General features: G+C 37.7%; 1 protein-coding gene and 1 long non-coding RNA gene across 3 annotated transcripts in view; one reads left to right on the top strand and one right to left on the bottom strand.

Annotated features, from left to right (window-relative positions):
• Window positions 1-20,245, bottom strand: part of IL1RAPL1 (interleukin 1 receptor accessory protein like 1) — a 1,374,783-nt gene that overhangs the window by 1,310,425 nt on the left and 44,113 nt on the right. The window lies entirely within an intron of this gene.
• Window positions 6,175-20,245, top strand: part of LOC112654614 (uncharacterized) — a 29,682-nt gene continuing 15,611 nt past the window's right edge. The window contains exon 1 of the long non-coding RNA XR_003133168.3: window positions 6,175-6,439. This is a non-coding gene — a long non-coding RNA (uncharacterized LOC112654614). The remainder of the gene's footprint in view (window positions 6,440-20,245) is intronic.

The following is a 20,245-nucleotide window of genomic DNA, read 5'->3' as shown; positions in this document are numbered from 1 at the left end:
CCCCTAAAAACTAAGATTTAGCCAGTATTATGGGTTTACTTGTTACTTTTTCTGGGTCAAGTTAAGGTGTTTAGACAGATTTCTTAATTTCTAGGAGCCTCAGTTACTCATCTTTAAAGATTTTAAAAAGGTTCTCACAGGGTCCTTGTGACTCCTAAGTATGTCAAACACCAAGTGCAGTGTCTGGTATTTAGTAATTGCTGAATAAATATTAACACTTTCCTTCCCTTTCCTTGATTTTTTTTCATCTGTGGAACAGACATATTGGTAAATTACACATTGCTGGCATGATCTTGGCAAGAATCAAGTTCCATTCAGAATTATCTTACTCTCTCATATATCCCAAATAGCTTTGGTATCCCAAGTGTATTATTACCTATGAGTCAAAATTTTAAAAATATCTATGTATTTGAAATGATGTATGATATTTAAAACCAAATATTTAATCTGCCCCATAAGCTTTATATGACTATAATAAAAGACAGTGGAGGGTTTTTTTTACTTAAAGTATTTTATAAATGAGGATAATAACACCTACCTTGTAGATTTATTACTAAAAATACGTAGGTTAATAAATGTAAGCATTTAGCATAGTGTAATGCACAAAATTTAATTCTCAATAATTATTATTTTAAAAGGGGCTTTGATTTATTTAGTAAATACACTAAATTATGAGTGCTAGAATAATTTAAAAAAAAAGAGAGATCACAAGCACAGGAGAAAAACAGAAAGAGATGGGGAGGGAGAGAGAAGGAAGTTTCCATTTTACCTATTTGGAATAGGACTATTCACTCCTGCCTTTTGCCCCATACTAGCTGAATGACCTTGCACAAGTCAATCACTGAGCCTCAATTCTTCCCCTTAATTCCTAGGATGATTCATTTCAGCACTCCATAAACGTTTACTGAGCACCTACCATAAGCCAGACATGATGAACTTTACTATGATGGCAGATATAAAAGTGATCTGTTACCTTATAAAGCACCATTCAAACAAATGCAGCTTCCTGTGTTTTGGTGACTGGTTATAAAATGGGCTATCACTTTAGCTGCCTGACAAAGGAGTTTGGATTTAATGCTGTGCTTATCAAGACGCCATTCCTGTGAAGCCTCATGACACTAAAACGCAGGTCTTCACTTAGTGCCTAGCACAGGATCAGGCATAGAAGTGTGTTCAGGTGGATGTAGGATAATTGATGGGTTGCTATTATCAGTTTCCTTCACTTTTATACACTTACTAAATCCCAGGTCATGCAGAGAACCCCATGCTCATCTAGCAATGACAGTGCACAGCCATTTATATACCCATACGTACATTAAAGCCTGGTATCTAAGATACAAAGACTTTGGTGGTAAAAATGGAGTTACAAAGGGTAGCCTGACCCATAGAAGGCTTTACAGAAAGGAATGTGATGTTAAAATATGTCCCAATCTTTGTTGGACAAATACTTTATGCTATATTGAAAAAATATCTGGATCAAGCTTCCTTGAGCTGAGATAAAATACAAGTGCAGAAACTCATGTGACACAATTAGGTTGGCACAAGCAAAAAGATTGACTTCCTTTGTTTTTATCGTCCTCTTTTGCTGAATGTGATATACTTCTTTACTCAAGACTAATTTATTAAGTTGGTTTTCTTTCTATCTGGAACAAAAATCCATTCAAGTTAGTTTTACTTTAAAATACAACCACCCCCTGCCCAGATTCAGCCAGTGTGGTGAGTTGGCATATATTTTATTCTGTAATTTTTTTCTGTACTGAAGGAAATTCAAGTCATAGTTATGCATTTGTTTCACAAAGGCTGAATCTTGTTACTGATATATACATAGCATCATTTCCTTGGTCAAAATGCATTTTCACATTTACTTGCCCCTCCCAGAATATAGCATGAAACTATTCTCAAAGATTCATTAACCGGACCTCCCTTTAGCAATGAGATGATTGGGGTCCCTCCTCAGCATTGTACTTGAGGTAGAACATAATTGGCACTCCATCAGCATTGTACTTGAGGTAGAACATAATTGGCACTCCATCATACAAGTACTAGTTGGCTTCTAGATCAGACTTCTTAAAAGAAATGAATTATACCATATAAATAAAAGTCTATTTTATTATCGATTGTATGGGGAAATGCATGTACAGAGATGGTTGGTTGCTTTCCAATATAAAATATTCAATTAGATCTACTCTCTCTTCATCTTTTGAAATAAAGATGCTTGCAAAGAGGTTATACAAAACATTCTTCAATAAACTCTGTGCTGTGGAAGTTAAGAAATAAAGGAATCCTGCTGCTATCCATGAAAATTTCACATCATGGATGGAAGAACAGAGCATGTGACAACAGTAGTATCCCAGCCCCCACCCCTGAATCACCATCCTTAGAGGATGCCGTAGAACATAGGGAAAGGAAAGGGAAAATAAAATAAGATGAAAACAGAGAGGGAGACAAACCATAAGAGACTCTTAACTCCAGGAAACAAATTAAGGGTTGCTGGAGGGGAGATGGGTAGGGGGATGGGATAACTGGGTGACAGGCATTAAGGCGGGCATGTGATGTAATGAGCACTGGGTTTTATATGCAAGTGATGAATCACTAAATTCTACCCTTAAACTAATAAAAAAGAAGATGCCATATCTGAAAAACTATGGTTCCCATATTTAAGACCCCAGATTTTAAGGAAAAAAAATCATGATTTGAATAGCTAGAAACACCGCCCCATTAATAAAGTATTTTGAAGTCTTAAAATGGAACAACTCTAAATATCCTTTTGATCAGATATAGGAACCCAAGGTACAAATCATTTGACAGCTGAGGCACTAAAAATGAGTGTTTGGAAATGCTCTTCTCAGGGAATTTAAAAAAACTATGGTAAACCAAAACCTTTCAGAGATGCTTTAAATGCAATTCTGTCCAGAAGAAGTAGGAGAGATTAGATGGCATGTCAAACTTCTTATAACCCTGTAACTGTCATGCTAAGATACTTATAGTGCAGAGGATCTGTGCTGTTTTATGTAACTCGGTTTAAACATGATAGAAAAAAGAAATGTCCAACATAATAAAAAGTAGAAAATACCAAATGCCGTTTAGAGTGAAGGTGAGGGCAGATCACAAGACATGGATTATTTAGGTAGTATATGTTCTCAAATGATAAGTATTTCTGTAACCAAAAATAAAGGGATTTCATAACACAGTGAGAGTCCTGGCTTGGTTTGGCTTGCTTTGAGTGGGCTCCTAAACAGCTGGCCAATTCCACAAAGATGAAAAAAAAAAAATCACATGTTGGTGGTAAAAACGGATCTTTGTGATCATCTGGGTAAGAAGTCAGCAAACTTTTCCTGTCAATGGCCAGATAACAAACATTTTAGGCCTTGTAGACCATACAGTCACTGTAGCCAATACTCAGCTCTGCTGTTGAAACCCATAAGCAGAGAAGCAGCCATAGACAATACCATTAATAAATGGGGGGTGACTGCAGTCCAGTAACACTTTATGGATGTTAAATTGGACTTTCATATAATTTTCATAGAAAGTAATACAAATACTATAAAATGTTTTAACCATTAAAAATGTCAAAATGATTTTCATGATAGGCCATACTAAACAGGTGGTGTGGGACACCTGGGTGGCTTGGTGGTTTAGTGTCTGCCTTTGGCTCAGGGCATGATCCTGGAGTCTTGGGATTGAGTCCCACGTTGGGCTCCCTGCATGGAGCCTGCTTCTCCTTCTGCCTGTATCTCTGCCTCTCTCTGTATGTCTGTCATGAATAAATAAATAAAATCTTAAAAAAAACAGAAGGTGGACTTCATTTTTTTTAGCCCAGTGGTTTCCAAACTACCGTTTTTTGTAGTAGATTCTTCTCTTCAAATGAAAATATACAGATAGAGCAAACAAGAGCAGGTTTGCATTAACAGAAGGCACAGACCTAGGCTATATGCTGCTCCCAGAGACCTACATTCCTGCCTTGCCCCAGAGCTAAGACTAAAGTTCCTCAGAGCTCAAGTCAGAATCCATGACTATCACCCAAGAGCCTCAGATCCCTCCTGGAGGATCTGAGGCACGGGAAGATGAAATAACTGTTCTAAAGCATGCAAGTCATTTTAAGTGGACAAAACATGAGCTCCTTTGTGTGTCCTGGTTTTAGCTTCCCAACAACACAACAGCACAAAATTTTAGGGATAAAACCCAAGTTGAAATGATGTGTGATGGCCAAACAAAACAACAAAATGCTTAGTTATCTGGTAGAAGACTCTTCTCTTGTGACACTACATGTTGAAGACACAGGACGTGTGATTGAGACTGGAAGGTGTTCACCAACTAGAGAGATGTTATACCGGGTACTCCCTTCTATCTGAATGCTTTTTTTGGTAGCAAGAAGGATGCTTATGTACATGATCTGGAGAAGCCCCACCCCTACAGGAAAGTACTGCCTCCATCTATGCTACTCCCTTATTCTGGAGTGACTCACACAGGATCACTGCCAGTGAGTCCTATTTTGTTTCCAATGATGGTATCCCTGACTTTGGGGATAAAACTGCTTATTTTATTTTATTTTATTTTATTTTATTTTATTTAAGATTGTATTTATTTATTCATGAGAAACAGAGAGAGAGGCAGAGACATAGGTAGAGGGAGAAGTAGGCTCCCTTCAGGGAGCCCAATGTGGGACTCAATCCCAAGACCCCAGGATCACACCTGAGCCTAAGGCAGATGCTCAACTGCTGAGCCACCCAGGCATCCCTAAAACTGCTTAATATACCATTTCCCAAAGTATACCCCAAATAATACTAATGTCATGTTCCCAGAGATGCAAAAAAAAAAAAAATGTTTCCAGAGGGGGGAAAAAAGCAAAAAAAAAAAAAAAGTTTCCCTGATCAAACAAGTATACATTCTATTCCCCTCTTAGTAATTCACAATGTACATTAGCATATTAAAGGATCTGAGAAGCCTTATAGGAAAGAATCCTATTTAACTTTATTTAACTAGCATTTCCCCAATGCACATTAAAATGGAACTGATTTTATGTGTTTTTTTTTTATTTTCTGTTCTTTTTCTGGATCCACACCTTTCAGTGGAGGTGAAAAAAACTAGGAACTGGTTTTATGCTCAAGGTAGTTTTGTGATACTCAAAAGTTTATTAATATAGTCAACAAATACAAGTTGTGTGCTTACTGTATGCCCGGTATTGCTGCAAACTCTTGGAATAATGTGGCTAATAAGGTAGATGTGTTTCTGCTCACTGAGTTGGTATAATAGTTAAGGAGACAGATAAGCAGATAAATAAATTCATCCATTCCACAATGATTTCTTGAGTACCTACTTTGTGTCAGGCACTGTTCTAGCACCACTGTGGCTTATATGAAGATAATAAGTGGACTCTAAAACTTACTTTTTCTTTTTAAAGATTTTATTTATTTATTCATGAGAGAGATAGAGAGACAGAGACAGAGGCAGAGGGAGAAGCAGGCTCCCTGCAAGGAGCCCAATGTGGGACTCCATCCCAGATCCCGGGATCACACCCTGAGCTGAAGGCAGATGCTCAACCACTAAGCCACCCATGCATCCCTAAAACTTACCTTTTCTCAATCTCTTATATACCAGGCACTGTTCTGCTTTACATGCTGAAGACCAAAACCATCTTCTCCCATAATAGACATTGAGGACTAAAGCTGCCTACTGTTACATATCCACAACAATGTGACCTTGCTATTCTAACCTTATTGTTTTATTTTTCCAAGTCTCTTGTCAAGGAAAATAGCTTGATTGATCATTTGATTGATCATTACAGACTTTCCAAAAGACCCATCAACTCTTCAAAAGAAAGAATCAACAGAGTGCTTACATCCTAAGATTCTTTGAAACCCTCTCTTAAAATTCCTGTTTCCTGTTTCTACCAATCCAGATTGTTATGTCCTGATTCTTATCCAGTCCTAATAAAATCTTCACTTTAAAGAAAGCCTTATTAAATCAAACTTCCAATTCTCAATAAATTCTGACTGGGCCTTCCCCACTTAGAGACACAACCAAAGTTCTACTAAATTCTAGTTAAGTTCTCTCCTACCATTGTTATTTTACAATGGGTTGTGTTGTTGATATTTGGGGAGTCAGCATTCCACAAAGCTGGACTCATTTATGACTTCATAAGAGCCTATGAGGTAAGTACCATCACCTTCTTATTTTATGGAGAGAGAAACTAAAGCACAGAGAATCGAAATAATATGCCCAAGGTCCTATAAGACTTAAGACTTAAGTAGCAGAGCAAGGGTTTGAACCCAGGCTATCTGACTGTAGAGGCCATAATTTTGTATAGGGATGAGTGTGAGTACCATCATGAAGTGATGTTGAATTCATGAGCTGACTTAAATGAGAGGAGATATTTGAGGGAGACATGAATGAATAAGAAGAAAGACAGACTCACTCCAGGGAGAAGCAACCAGCAAGGGTAGGAATGAGCTTGACTTATTCAAGGAGGAGAAAGGCTAGTGTGGCTGGAATATAATGAGGGAAACAGTATTAATTGAAGGTAGGAAGAAGGCAAGGGACAGCATATCTAGGATATTTTCATCTGAGTTTGGATTTTATTCTGATTATAACGGGAGGTTTTCCAATGATTATAAACAGGGATATGAGGAATTGTGTTAAGTCTAAATACTTGTGAAACATAATTCTTTCTGCCTATGAAATTAGAACGAGGAATACTTTTCTGCCTCTTATTTTAAATGATACTTATTCCAAGCAAAAATAACCTAGATGATTGCTCTAAGAAACACTTGTTTCTAAAAGAACCAACTCAGCAACATCTTTGTCAAGACTCACTTCAAGACCCTTTTCTCAAGGTACCCACCAATCCAGAGCTACTCTATAATAAATTCTCCAATCTCATCTAGTCTTGGCCTAGCAAGACCCACCTAAAGTTCACCCAGCCCAAGCCCTAAACTACAATAAAAAAATAATTTACCCTCATTTCCCAATTTTGAGCTCCTACTAAGACTCTGTCAAGTTATGTTCTCCCATACTGTAACAGATCCAAAATTTTGAATTTGCATGATCAACAGATTTTTTCTGGTGTTCTTATGGGGAGTCAACAGCTGACACTACAAACTGCAGACAGTAGAACAGAAACCAGTGAGGAGATTCCTGAAGGGGTGCTGGAGGCAGATAAGGGTAAAGTAGAGGCAGCAAGAAAGGAGAGAAATGATTACACTTGGATATATTTTGCATTTATAAGTTTCTGGAGACTTATATACTTGTATAGAGGTTTAGGGAATGAGAAGAATAAAAATATCTAGATTTTTATTGTTATTTCTTTAAATTATCAGCATCAGCTTTAACCTGGGTGCCCACATAATGGCAGTGCCATATACTAAGTAGAGAAGCTGGAGGAAAATCAATTGTGGGAGTGGAAGGATAAACAATTACTTTTCAGGCATGTTTAATTTGAAGAGACTATTTACCGTCAATTGGAACTATCCAGTAGTCATTTGGAATGATGCTACTGTGAAGATGTCACAGTCATTCAGTTTACAATTCAGCTAACTTGGGTATTTTTCAAAGCTACTGAGGAACTAGGGGAAACAAGAAGTGAGAGAGAAATTTGCAAGGGCCATGCAAAGACAGCTAAATGTTATTTTTATGTCTGAGCAAATGTTATCTCTGGGATATGAAATGGAAAGATCTGAGAATAAAAATTATGAAATGGAAGGAGTAACAATTGGGAATACAAATAGTGCTAGAGACAAATTGAAATTGCTACTAAGAAGTGCTCTAAAAGTATTGCTTGTAGGATTTTCTATTTATATCCATCTGACTTGTTTCTGTCCCACAGAGGAGAAAATCAACAATTTTTTTTGCTTTCAGCAAGCACATGTATATTCAGAATTGCCACATTTCCTTGCTCTTTAGAAAGGTAAAAGATACAACTTTGTATAGAACAAACCTGCAACTGGAATTACTTTAGAAAGGATAAATATGGTACTATGATTATACTATCATTTTAAATTAATTAAACCATAACATCTCGTATTAGTTTGTCTAGTTTGTCTAAGTGAATTTTTAAAGTCCTTTTTACAGTAATTCTAAGCACAGCACACTCACAGGTTATATGCATTCACTGAGGCCATTTTAAAAGCTTCATTGTTTTATAACCTTACAAAGACAGATGCAGCATTCAGTAAAATTACCAGAATGTGACTTACAAACACCAGTGAGGTAGAAGAGGAATCAGAGATTCTACAAATCAATATCATTATCATATTTTCAATTCATACTGCACAAAGCCTAGATTTAAGAGCTGCAAAGAAAAAAATAGAACATTAATTTGCATCAGAATATTCATGGGCTCAATTCTTCTCTCTCATTTCCAAATTTCTGAGATTTTTCTAACTTACTCTTCCTGTAGTTTCTCCTTTCATTAATCTCTCATGGACATGGTGAATGGGGTTAATCTTTCCAATAGCACTATTTTCATTATGACTCTTTGAATCCTCAGTGGCTCACTCACTGCCTATTGCATCAAATCCTGAGTTTGACCTGCAACTCAAGACCTGCAATCCAGAGGAAACTCCTTTCTAGCCTTCCCTCTCATCATTTATCCCTCTATTCAGATTTATATCTGAAATTGCCTCTGAAAATATCTGCCCATATCTACCTCCTCTGTGTACTCATAATTTTCTCCTAAAAAGATTACACCACCCTTGAAACTGAATTCCTTGTCATTCTTCTTAGCTCATTAATAGCCCTTCATTTTCAGCCTTTCATACTACATAATCAATAAATATATTTCATATTTTATGGCTTTATACAAAAATGCAGTATAAAACATGCTTAATTAAACTCATTCCTTTAAAACCTGTATCAGTATTCTATAGTCATAACTTGATGGTCTCCAAGTTAAAGTATGAGCAGTGAGAGGGCAAAGAAGTCACTGATTTATTTTGTTAATGCCCACAGACTTATAGCTTGAACTTAGGAAGCTTCAATGATGATCTCCCTTGGAATTTGCCAAAAGTTTTTCCAGTTTAAGAAAATTAAGGTGAACATCAAAGTATAAGGTAGAGTTCATTAACAGAGATTATACAGTAAAGAAGCCTCCACTCTCATGGCTTCCCTTATCCAGGGAACCTCAGTCAATTTGAGGCAATTAAATGACAGACATGTGAACCATCTCTGCTGAGTACAAGGTACTGGATGGGCTGTGCATCAATGAGTGCAGCAAAGCTAGAGCCCTTTAGTAGCATCCACTCATAACTGCTTGTGTTCTTTAAGGGCAAAGATTTCATCTCCCTTATTGAATCAGGTAAATGGATAAACAGAGGTCATGACAATATTTCTAAATAAGATAGGATGTTAAGGTGGTTAAGAATTAGGTGTTAGCACCTGTGTGGCACAGTCCGTTAAGTGTCTGCCTTTGGCTCAGGTCATGATCCCAGAGTCCTGGGATTGAGCCCCATGTCGGGCTCAGCAGGGAGACTGATTCTCCCTCTGCCCCTCACCTTGTGTGTGCTCTCTCATAATAAAATAAACAAACAAACAAACAAGCCAAGAGTTAGGTAGTTAAGAACTCCGTGACAAGAAAGCATAAAGGGGTGCCTGGGTGGCTCAGTTAGGTATCTGACTCTTGATCTCAGCTCAGGTCTTGATCTCAGGGTAGTGAGTTCAGGCCCCACATTGGGCTTCATGCTGGGAGTGGAGCCTGCTTTAAAAAAAATGATGCAACAAACTCAATAGCAAAAACTTGAAAGCTGTGGCTTCTAACAGATATAGCTGCTGGTCCACAAGAGGCTCGAGGACCACTGTCCTCCTTGGATCTGGACAACATAAGAGCATGATATACATAAAACATTTAGGACAAAAACCTTATTTTCTGGACTAGAGAACATAATTATTTATCTCCTTCCACCCCAGAAAATAGGCCTTTTAGCAATGAGCCACTCTGCTCTATCATTTTCCATGATAGGGCAGAGACCCCTGCATTTTAAAGAAAGTAAGAATGGCTGTCAGGATTTTGTTTAGCCAAGAATGTGTTTGTAAGCTCAGGATCAGAGCTGAATTTTTTGGCACAAGAGAGGAGATTTTGGATGCTAAGTGGGAAAGAGATAAAGAGAAATCAGATAGCTGGCAGCTGAAGAGAGGGACTTTAGGAAAGGAAAGCAGCCAGATGTAAAAGAAAATTTAATTTTGTTTCCATGGACTGGCATGTGATGTAAGTCCTCTTCTTGATCTCCTTCTAAATATTCTGTAGTATCTACATTTCCTACTAATGTGTTTAAGAATTTTTTTTTTTTTACTTTGCTACTTTTAATTTTTTATGGGTGAGTATAACAAAGTATTTAGAAAATCTTCAGGGAGGAAAGCAGGAGGGCCACAGGTTAAAGTAGGGTAAATAGCCCCCAAGAGGGCCCCAAGTGGTTCTTACCTTGTGGTATTCTTCTTATCCTTGTGAAGTCTCCTCACACAATGAATAGGGTTGATCTTGAAACCAATAGGATGTCATGAACATAATGGTATGTGTGACATGTGACTTCCAAGGCTAAATTACAAAAGATATTGCAGCTTCCAACTTGCCCTGTCTTAAACCAGTCTTTCTGGGAGAAACCAACTGGCCTTTAGTGAGTGCACCCAAACAGTCCTATGAAGGGGTCCATGTGGCAAGAAATTGAGGCTTCTTGCCAAGAGCCAGTGCTTATTTACCAATGATGTGAGTGAGCCTCCAATTAGTAGATCCTCCAGTTCCAGTCAAACCTTCAGATGACTACCGCTCTAGACAACACCTTTATGACAACATCTGGAGAGAAAGTAAGCCAGAACTACCCTGATATGCTGTTTCTGAATTGCTGACCCACCAAAACTATGAGGATGATAAATGCTCTTGTTTTAAATTTGAAAATAGTCTATTATGCAGCAATAGATAACCAATACTGGTAGCTCCTATTATCTCACAGATCCTATTACTGTAATTAAAGTGTAAAGTTTAGCTCGTTGGAAGGAGCAGAAGTTTTTGATTTACTTTATGAATCCAGGTCTACTTTAGCCACTTACTAGCTTTAGGCTTTTAAAAAGTTTTCTGATAACTCAGTTTCCTCATAACTAAAATGAACCTTGTGATCACAATTCAGTAAGAAATAAAGGTATATAAACCACCTAGTATATAGTTTGGCACATGCACACTATATATATATTTAACATATATATTAAATACTGACTAGTAAGATGATACTAGTTATCAATATATTTGTATTGTTACTGAGAATCCTTACAATGAAATTGCCTATGCACACTATGCAACATTCAATTAAGGTAATTCCTACCATATTTGGACACTGTCTACTTACTAAAACAACCAACCTTACTACAACTTAATAATACTCTGATGGCCCATATATGTGTGTTCCTGATTCAGAAGATGCAAAGAGCCTTAAAGATTGTATTGGACACATTTAGGGGTCTGCCCTGATCCTCTTTATCCCCTTTACCAGGGGATGGTTTCCATTCCATACTATGCTATGTGATAAGACCTTACAGCTGCAACTTCTTGTGAGAGCTGACCTTGGGTACTGGAGCTGTCTCAACCAAACCTAGAACTAGAAGTTCCTGAGAGTTTACTTTCCTTGAGGCAGCCTATCTGTGACTGACTGGTTCTGGATTACAAAAGAATAGTTCCTATGCCCTGAAACAGGACAAACTCAGAGGTAAAATTTATGCTCCAGGGCTCATCATAGGATCAAGCTGACTGTGGGACATCATCTGAAATTGAACTCCTGCTTAAAGGAGACTTTCCTCTTTTGTTTTTTTTAAGATATTATTTTATTTATTTATGAGACACACACACACACACACAGAAAGAGAGAGAGAGAGAGAGAGAGAGAGAGAGAGAGAGAGGCAGAGACACAGGCAGAGGGAGAAGCAGGCTCCATGCAGGGAGCCTGACACAGGACTCGATTCTGGATCTCCAGGATCAGGCCCTGAACTGAAGGCGGCTTTAAACCGCTGAGCCACCCAGGCTGCCCTCCTCTTCTGTTTTCCTGATCCCTCGCTGGCAGTTCATGGAAGCCCTTCCTAAATCTCTTGCACTGGAATCCTTGGATCAAAGTAGGCTTCTAAGAGAGTCCAAGCTAAGACACAGAACTTAAGGTGGGTTTGCCCTCCCACAGACACTTTTATTTTCTGTCTTTAGGAATAAATGTGACTGATCATCCCTGAGTCAATCCAATTATTGATCTGGTTATTTGGAAATTAACGTGAGTTAAGGGGGTTATTAGTATTATTATTTTGCAAGTTCAAAATTCCTAGAAATGCCACCACTTCCAACCTAGCTGACAGGTAATTGAGTTACAAGCGACAATAGTGAGAGGAATATTATTTTTAGTTAAATTCAAATGATACACATCATGCCTAAACTATGTAATGCAAATATCATACTCAGTGATAATAAGGGGACTAATGAAAGGATATATAAGCAATACTGCATTTTATATAATTCTAAAATTTCTTCTCAATAAAATTACAAATTCAGAATCACTCATTTCTCCCAGGAGGAGAATGGTAAAGAGATTAATATGTAATGAGCACTGCTGCCATGCCACACATTATCTTAAAAAGTTTTATGTGTCCTTCAATTTTCATAATTATAAGGAAGAGAGGAGTCCACTTCATGAAGGAGGAATCTGAGGGTGAGAGTGTTTGATTAACTTCTCTGTGGTTACAGAATCAGTACTAAGAGAATAGATTCAAGCTATGTCGGTGTATACACCAAAACCAGGCTCTTTCTAGCCACAGCTGTCATCTATAAGAAAAATGCTGATGTAATCACATTGTTGTTACAAAACTCCTATAAAATAGACACAGTTTAGAGTGAGTCTGATTCCTAAGAGGACTCTTCTTGTATGCATATTAAAGAAGATTTTCAAAACCTATCCATGTATTTCAGACCATATGGATTCACTCTAATGAATCGACCAATGCAATAGTAGGACTCTGTGTGATATGCCTACATCTAGATTAGTCCTATGCTTAAACATGTAACGTAAATATGTTAATGTTTTCAGCTCTCCCTCACAAGAATGTCATTTTCCCATATTGTATTGATTATCTAGTAGGTCTGAAATGAAATTGAGCGAGAAAGCAAACACACAATCATGCCTATATTTGTCTTATTGCCAAAATTGTTTGGATCAAGCTCATTAGTAGATGTATTTCCAGAGCAGTGAATATTCAGCCAATAGATTTACAAGGGAACCTAACAAGGGCATAAGTAATGCAGAAAGATTGAGATAAGACAGGGTAGATCTTTCACTTGAGAAATGAAACATGAAAATGCTCTTGGGAAGCTAGGGCAATTTTGAATTATGTTGATGGAGGACTCTATTCAACTCACTTGACCACTCTTCTAGGACTGCTCCATTCTCTGACTTGTGAAGATTAATTCCATTTTTACTAACCCATATTTCCTTCTTTAGCCCATTTTAGATCACTGCTTCTGGACAGGGCATATAATTTTACAATACATACCAAAAAAGTCTTTAATGATGGTTAAAAGGTTGTGGAAAATTCTTTTCTCCAAAAATTCCACTTCCCTTGTAGAAATTGTGCTTAAGAATTATCAAATCATTGACCCAGGAATTTCTTATCTCCATGAAATTGGTTATTGTATGTCCTGCTCTATAGAGTACCTTCCAGTTCTACTCTAAAAGGTATTCTAAGATATCAGCAAAAAGAGCTAACTATTTTCATAGAATCTACATGGCCTTAAAATATATTTTAAAAAATATTTTTTGGGAAGACAGAATTGAAAGATTGTGTCTTATAAAGGTATTCATTGATTAAAATGTGATCAAGTGTTTTCACAACCTAATTGTCTACTGTTCATCATCTGACATTCTGCAAAAGACTTCAAAAATACAGGTGCATAGCAAAAAGAGGAAGCAAAGCAAGCCCAATGATGCTTTCAACAAACATTATATTGATTTTCAATCAGAATAGCCTTTTGGCTTTTTTCTCTGAAAATATCCAATATCCTATTGACTTGATATTCTTAGGCATGATGTTCTAAGAGAGGGTGGTTCAGATATTAAATTTGAAGCATGCTAAAGTATCTTGTTAAAAATCTAGTATGCTCTATCCAACACCTCTTATGCCCCATTTCGTACCCTTTCAGCCCACCTTTTCCTCTACCCTTTGCTGTAGTAACCAGAAATCCAACCTCACTTGCTTGCATGCAACTTACATTCTCTTGGGTTTGGGATGGAGAGCACAGAGTAAAAGGGTAATGATAAAAACTAAATTGAAAATATGACTGCTTAATGGTACAGAGAGTGACTGGGAGGCTATTTTATATCTAGTTAGATAAGAAAGATCTCTCTGAGGATTTTTTTTTAAATTTAAAGTTGAGATCTGCTTATCCATTTAAGATTTAGGGGAAGAGCTTCTTGGCAGAGGAATCAGAGTGGAAAGGGCTATGATTGGAATAGTAAAAGAAAGAGACCAGTGTGATGGTAGCACAGGAAAAAGAGGGAGAGTATGGTAGATGAGATATTTTTTTGATGTTGCTTATTATCTTTTTTAAAGATTATATTTATTTATTCATGAGAGACAAAGAGAGGCAGAGACCTAGGCAGAGGGAGAAGCAGGCTTCCTGCGGGGAGCCTGATGCAGGACTCGATCCCAGGACCCAAAGGCAGACACTCAACCACTGAGCCACCCAGGCGCCCAGATGTTGCTTATTTTCAACCTTAAATATCCAATTCTTATCTGTATTCTATCAGGTACTTGTTCTACACAGAACTTTTCTTCAAATCTTCTAACAAAAGGAAGGCCCAAGAAGATGGTTTATATTTATCCTGTGGTTTCAAGAACCTCTGTCCCACTGTTGAATATCTATGTGGCAAACATGACTAGTTTCTAGCCAATATCTCTTGTCCTCTTCTTAACAACAATCCTTAGACTGTGTAGAGTGTTCAAATGCTTGGTTAAATGTATTCCTGTTCTCAGACTTCTTTGCAGCTAGCTAGAAGTAGTGACTGACCCAGTTCTGATCAATGAGGTGCACATAGATGTTGTTATATAGTATTTTCTGAGAGTTGTTGAAACTGACAAGGCTCAAATGGAATGTATTTTGACCACTAACGATTTCCCTTGTTCTCTGTGGTATCCCTTCTTCCTGCCTTGAACATAGTCACTATGCCCAGAGGTGGATCAGGCCACTTACAATCCTGAGAATGAACTCTACACCCCACCATGGTGGAGCAGAAAACCAGATGGGTCCTGAGTCCCTGATGTAATCATTACACTGCTGGACTGCTTGCCCTGTCTTCTTCATGCCTGAAGAGAGAGAAAAGCCCTTTTATGCTTAAACTATTATTAGTTGAGGAAAAAAATAACACAGCTGTCTGCCTTGGAAGAATTTACAATGCAATTAGGAGGCAATGTAAAAAAAAGTGATATATCTTCAAATCCAAATATACATATATCAACTGAAGTATATGTTAATTTAGAAAATATAACTTCCATTATGATATTCGGGATCTCTGCTGATTTGCTCAGAATTTATGGTAGGCACTCAGTAAATTTAGTAAACTAATAAAATATATAAATGCGTGATGACTAAAGTATTTGGGATTACTCACAAAAGCCCTTGTAGAAAAAGTAAGTTTGAAAGAAATGAAGATTATATATACACAGACGATAGAGATGGCATTCCAGATAGGATAAAAAATGGCACGTTCAAACATCAGTTGATGAACATCACTTTGTGGGTAAGAATGACCATGCTAATGCTTTTGGAGCTAGAGAAAGGATATGGATAGATTGATTAGTTTAGATGAATATACTAAAAATAATATAATTTCCTTTTAATGGACATTATAAACCTTACAATGATTCTGACAATGAGCAGAGAGTAAGAGGTCCTTGGACAACAGGAAGATACTGTACCAGAGAAGGAAACTTGCCGGTGTGATATGAAAAACAAGTACAATTATAATTCAAGACACAGTGTCAGTGGATAACCATGCCTGCCAAGTCACACACACAACACACACACACACACACACACACACACACACACACACAGAAATGATAAAATGGGTATGGTATAAAAGTAACCCGGAAGATTTATCTGCAAATTTCAATCCATATGTATATACAACAGATATGCAGATATGCATACAAAATCATTGTCAAGAACTGTAATGGTACTTAGATTTTACTATAGTTGCAAGCTCACAAGTTAGCCTGCTACAGTTTCACAGATGCTAACAGAAGACGTGAGGTTCCCAGGTTAGAGATAAAGAATGGTTTATTAAATTTGGCAAAAGAAGTAGCACATTTTGTGCTAGTTCCCTAAACCTTAATTACTACAGACTGACATGAAGAGGACCAGATGATATCTATGTATGCAGTGAGGCACATTATAAGAAAAGAACTTTAATCTTAGGGAACTTAAATCTTTTATAGTTGATAATAAGCATGTCTGTCCTTTGCTCTAAAGGGAGATACTATTTCTATCTTCCAAAATAGTCCAGAGAAGATAGCTCAGAAAAAAAACAGTCAACACATCTTCTCACAAGAAATGCGGAAAAGTCAAGGCACATGGAAAACTGTCTCCCAACAATCATTTGAAAATATCTGGAGAAAAGTAGAAAGGCCATAATACAATAAAAAGAATTTTAAAATTGAGAACAAAAATATTAATTAAAAAATAAACAGAAAAAAAATAAACACAGTGACTGAGACAAGATGACTTCAAAAGTGATGAGAAAAATAGAAAGGATAAAAATGACAGAAAAACAGAACAAAGAATTCAAGAATGAGAAAGGTTGGAATAGGACAGAGTCTTTACCATGTAAAATAATGTTTGTGTATCTTCTGTTAAATTCAATTCTAAAATCATTTATTGAGCACCAACTCTGTAAAATTCAACCTGGCAGGAGTTGGGGAAATTAAAACACAATAGACACGACTTATTTCTGTCCTTGAGGAATATGTAAACTCACACACCTGTAACCAAAAGTCTCCATAAAAAAGTTGATCGTTAAATACTTAGTATTTTTAGGGGATCCCTGGGTGGTGCAGCGGTTTGGCGCCTGCCTTTGGCCCAGGGCGCGATCCTGGAGACCCGGGATCGAATCCTACGTCGGGCTCCCGGTGCATGGAGCCTGCTTCTCCCTCTGCCTGTGTCTCTGCCTCTCTCTCTCTCTGACTATCATAAATAAATAAATAAAAATTTAAATACTTAGTATTTTTAGTGAAAACAATGAAATGTTGGGGACTTTTTATTAGCTACTAAAACTTGGCTTGATGCGGTCATTAAAAAGTGAATTACCATCTACAAGAGTAAAAAGATGGTCTGTTTCATATGATGACGGTGGAGGATAACTTCTCAATGCAGCAGTCCTAAGCTGTAAATAGCAACCAAACTTTTTTTTAAAGGTTATATTTATTTATTCATGAAAGACACAGAGAGAGAAAGGCAGAGACATAGGCAGAGGGAGAAGCAGGCTCCAGGTAGGGAGCCCGATGTGGGACTCGATCCTGAGACCGCCCATCACGCCCTGAGCCAGGGGCAGGTGCTCAACCGTTGAGCCACCCAGGCGTCCTGCAACCGAACTTTTGAACATTAGGATGAAGTTCACTTAAAAGACATAGGCTGGGACACCTGGGGGGGATCAGCGGTTGAGCATCTGCCTTCAGCTCAGGGCATGGTCCCGGGATCGACTCTCGCATCCGGCTCCCTGTGTGGAGCCTGCTTCTCCCTCTGCCTGTGTCTCTGCCTCTCTCTGTGTCTCTCATGAATAAATAAATAAAATCTTTTTTAAAAAGACGTAGGCTAAGTTTCTTTAGCAGTAAAACAGATCTGCTCCAGCAAGACATTTCAGAAAAACATTTGAACTGGTCCACTGAAGAATTGCCTAGTAGATGTTACACAAATGGTTCTACTTCATTTTCATTGTGAACAATGTATGGTTTGGAAAGTGCAATTATTTTTCTGAAAATTATGTTTATTATGGGAGGTATTATTGGTACTTTCAAATTAATAAATATTTTATAGTTTCTCAGTTTTGATGTTTCATGTGATAAAATTGGTAGATATAACCCACATAAGGAAGAGTTCTTTGGTGTCTTCAGTAATTTTAAAGATTATTAAGGGGGTCCTAGGACCAAAAAGTTTAAACATTTCTTTGTTCTAAGGAATGACATTTTCTTGTAAAAATTACAACACTTGCTATTATAGACTGAATTGCATCCCTCATAAAATCATGTGTGAAAGCCCTAAACCCCAGTGTGACTGTTTCTGGAGATAGGGCCTTTAAATAGGTAATTAAATGAGGTCCTAAGAATAGGGTCCTACTGCAATATGACTTGTGTCTTTATAAGAAGAGGAAGAGACATCACGGGTGTGTGCAGGGATAAGGCTACATGGGGACACAGTGAGAATGCCTAAGCCATCTGCAAGCTGAAGAGAAAGGGTTCAGGAGAAACCAACCCTATCAGCACTTGATCTTGGATTTCCCACCTCCAACTGCAAGAAAGTAAATTTCTATTATGTAAGCCACCGATTCTGTGGTATTTTGTTATGGGCAGCCCTAGCAAACTAATACCTTTGATAATATCTCACTGAGTGCTTACCATATGCCTAGCATTGTTTTAAAATTTTTTTATCTGAGTTTCTTTACTTAATCCATCACCCCACCCAACCCTGGGCAGACAAGTAATAATGTTATTCCCATTTCACAAATAGTAAACTAAGGCACAGAGTGGTAAATATCATAAGCAGCACCAATATTAGATCAGCCTTTTGAGTACTTTCTCTTGACTTCTAACCTATACTCCATCGCTTGCCACTTGAAACAAACCCAAGGGTACATAGGCCTCCCGATAAGGCCTTTAGTATAGTAGTTTGGGGAGGTATTAGGCCTGAGACAGTTAGAAGTCCCTTATCTGAAATAGTGTTTTGACATGCCTTGTTTCTGGAAAAAAAGTTACTCTGGCAAAAAGCCTAAAGATTTTGGGGATTCAGTATCTATCTAGGAACCACATAATTAACTAGTAAACCAAAAAATTGACTTTAATCTTCAACATCTTTTGCTTTAGTAGCACTACAAACATTTGATCATGTCAAGGAGCCATAACAGTTTGAAGGGGTTTTTCACCCCATGGTGTGTACCACTATTTGGAGTGTGTTGTACACCATTTACTCTTCAGCACTTATCACAGTTTGCAATTGTGTATTTCTCTACTTTATCTTATTACCAGCTATGGCTTGAGCTCTTTGTGTATCTTTTTGGCTCACCTTTTATTCTAGCTGTTGATGCAGCAACCAGCTGTGTGCAGGTGTGGCCTGGGAGGGTCTTTCTTCACAGGCACTATTTATTTATTGCATTCTCTACCACCACTTAGTGGGACGATTTCAGGGACCAACTGACCCATTCCAAAGAGTGGAAATACAAATGAGTGAACAACAGGTGGAACAGTCTGTGACCCATGGGGGACAGCCAGTGGATGTCTGAGGCAGCAAGCCCAAGGTACATTCTAGATGGTTTCTCAGGAGGCTCCCACTGGGACTGAGTCCAGTTCAATGACATACCCTTCCTTCCTTCTATTTCTTTGACTTGTGTGCATCCCCAACTTGAAGATTCTTGGGTTTTTGCTCCCCCAAATAAACCTGCATCTAAACTTTTGTTGCAGCCTTGTTTATGGGTCAATTCAAGCTATAGCACTACCTATCTTGGCCACTCAACTATAAGCTCCCTAAGAGAATATGTTTGGATTCCTCACCATTAGTAGAAAGAAGGCATTTAATAAGCATCTGTGAATTAATTCATAGAAGCACCTATGACCCCACATAATATGTCCATGTATAATTTCAATCAGAATTTCTTTGTCTTTAACAGATCTATTTATAAAGTACCTCCCAAAGATCTGAAATAATTCACTCCTGGCTTATTATGAATTTAATCGGAAATTATTTTTAACAGCCTTAAAATTCCTAGAATAGATCGGTTGCAGTAGAAGAATGGGAAATCTGAACTGGGAAAAGGTAAAGAATGAGAAAAGAGGGATCAATCAGGAGCAGGGTGTTGGAGGAGGCCAGGACTTGTACCTAGGCCATCAGAGGCTCCTCAACTCCTCTCTTGTCCTTGAAATGTACATTCTGCCTATATTACCAAAGCTGGAGTCATTTTCAAGGACTCAGCCTTGAGAGAGCAATGTGTTGTTGAGACCTCTGGATGGTATATGTGATTGAAACCAGTTA

The sequence above is a fragment of the Canis lupus genome, chromosome X, assembly GCF_003254725.2.
Source record: "Canis lupus dingo isolate Sandy chromosome X, ASM325472v2, whole genome shotgun sequence".
In the NCBI taxonomy this organism is placed as follows: Eukaryota; Metazoa; Chordata; class Mammalia; order Carnivora; family Canidae; genus Canis; species Canis lupus.
Note: the sequence above shows the minus strand (reverse complement) of the source record. Positions and strands in the feature narration are given on the sequence as shown.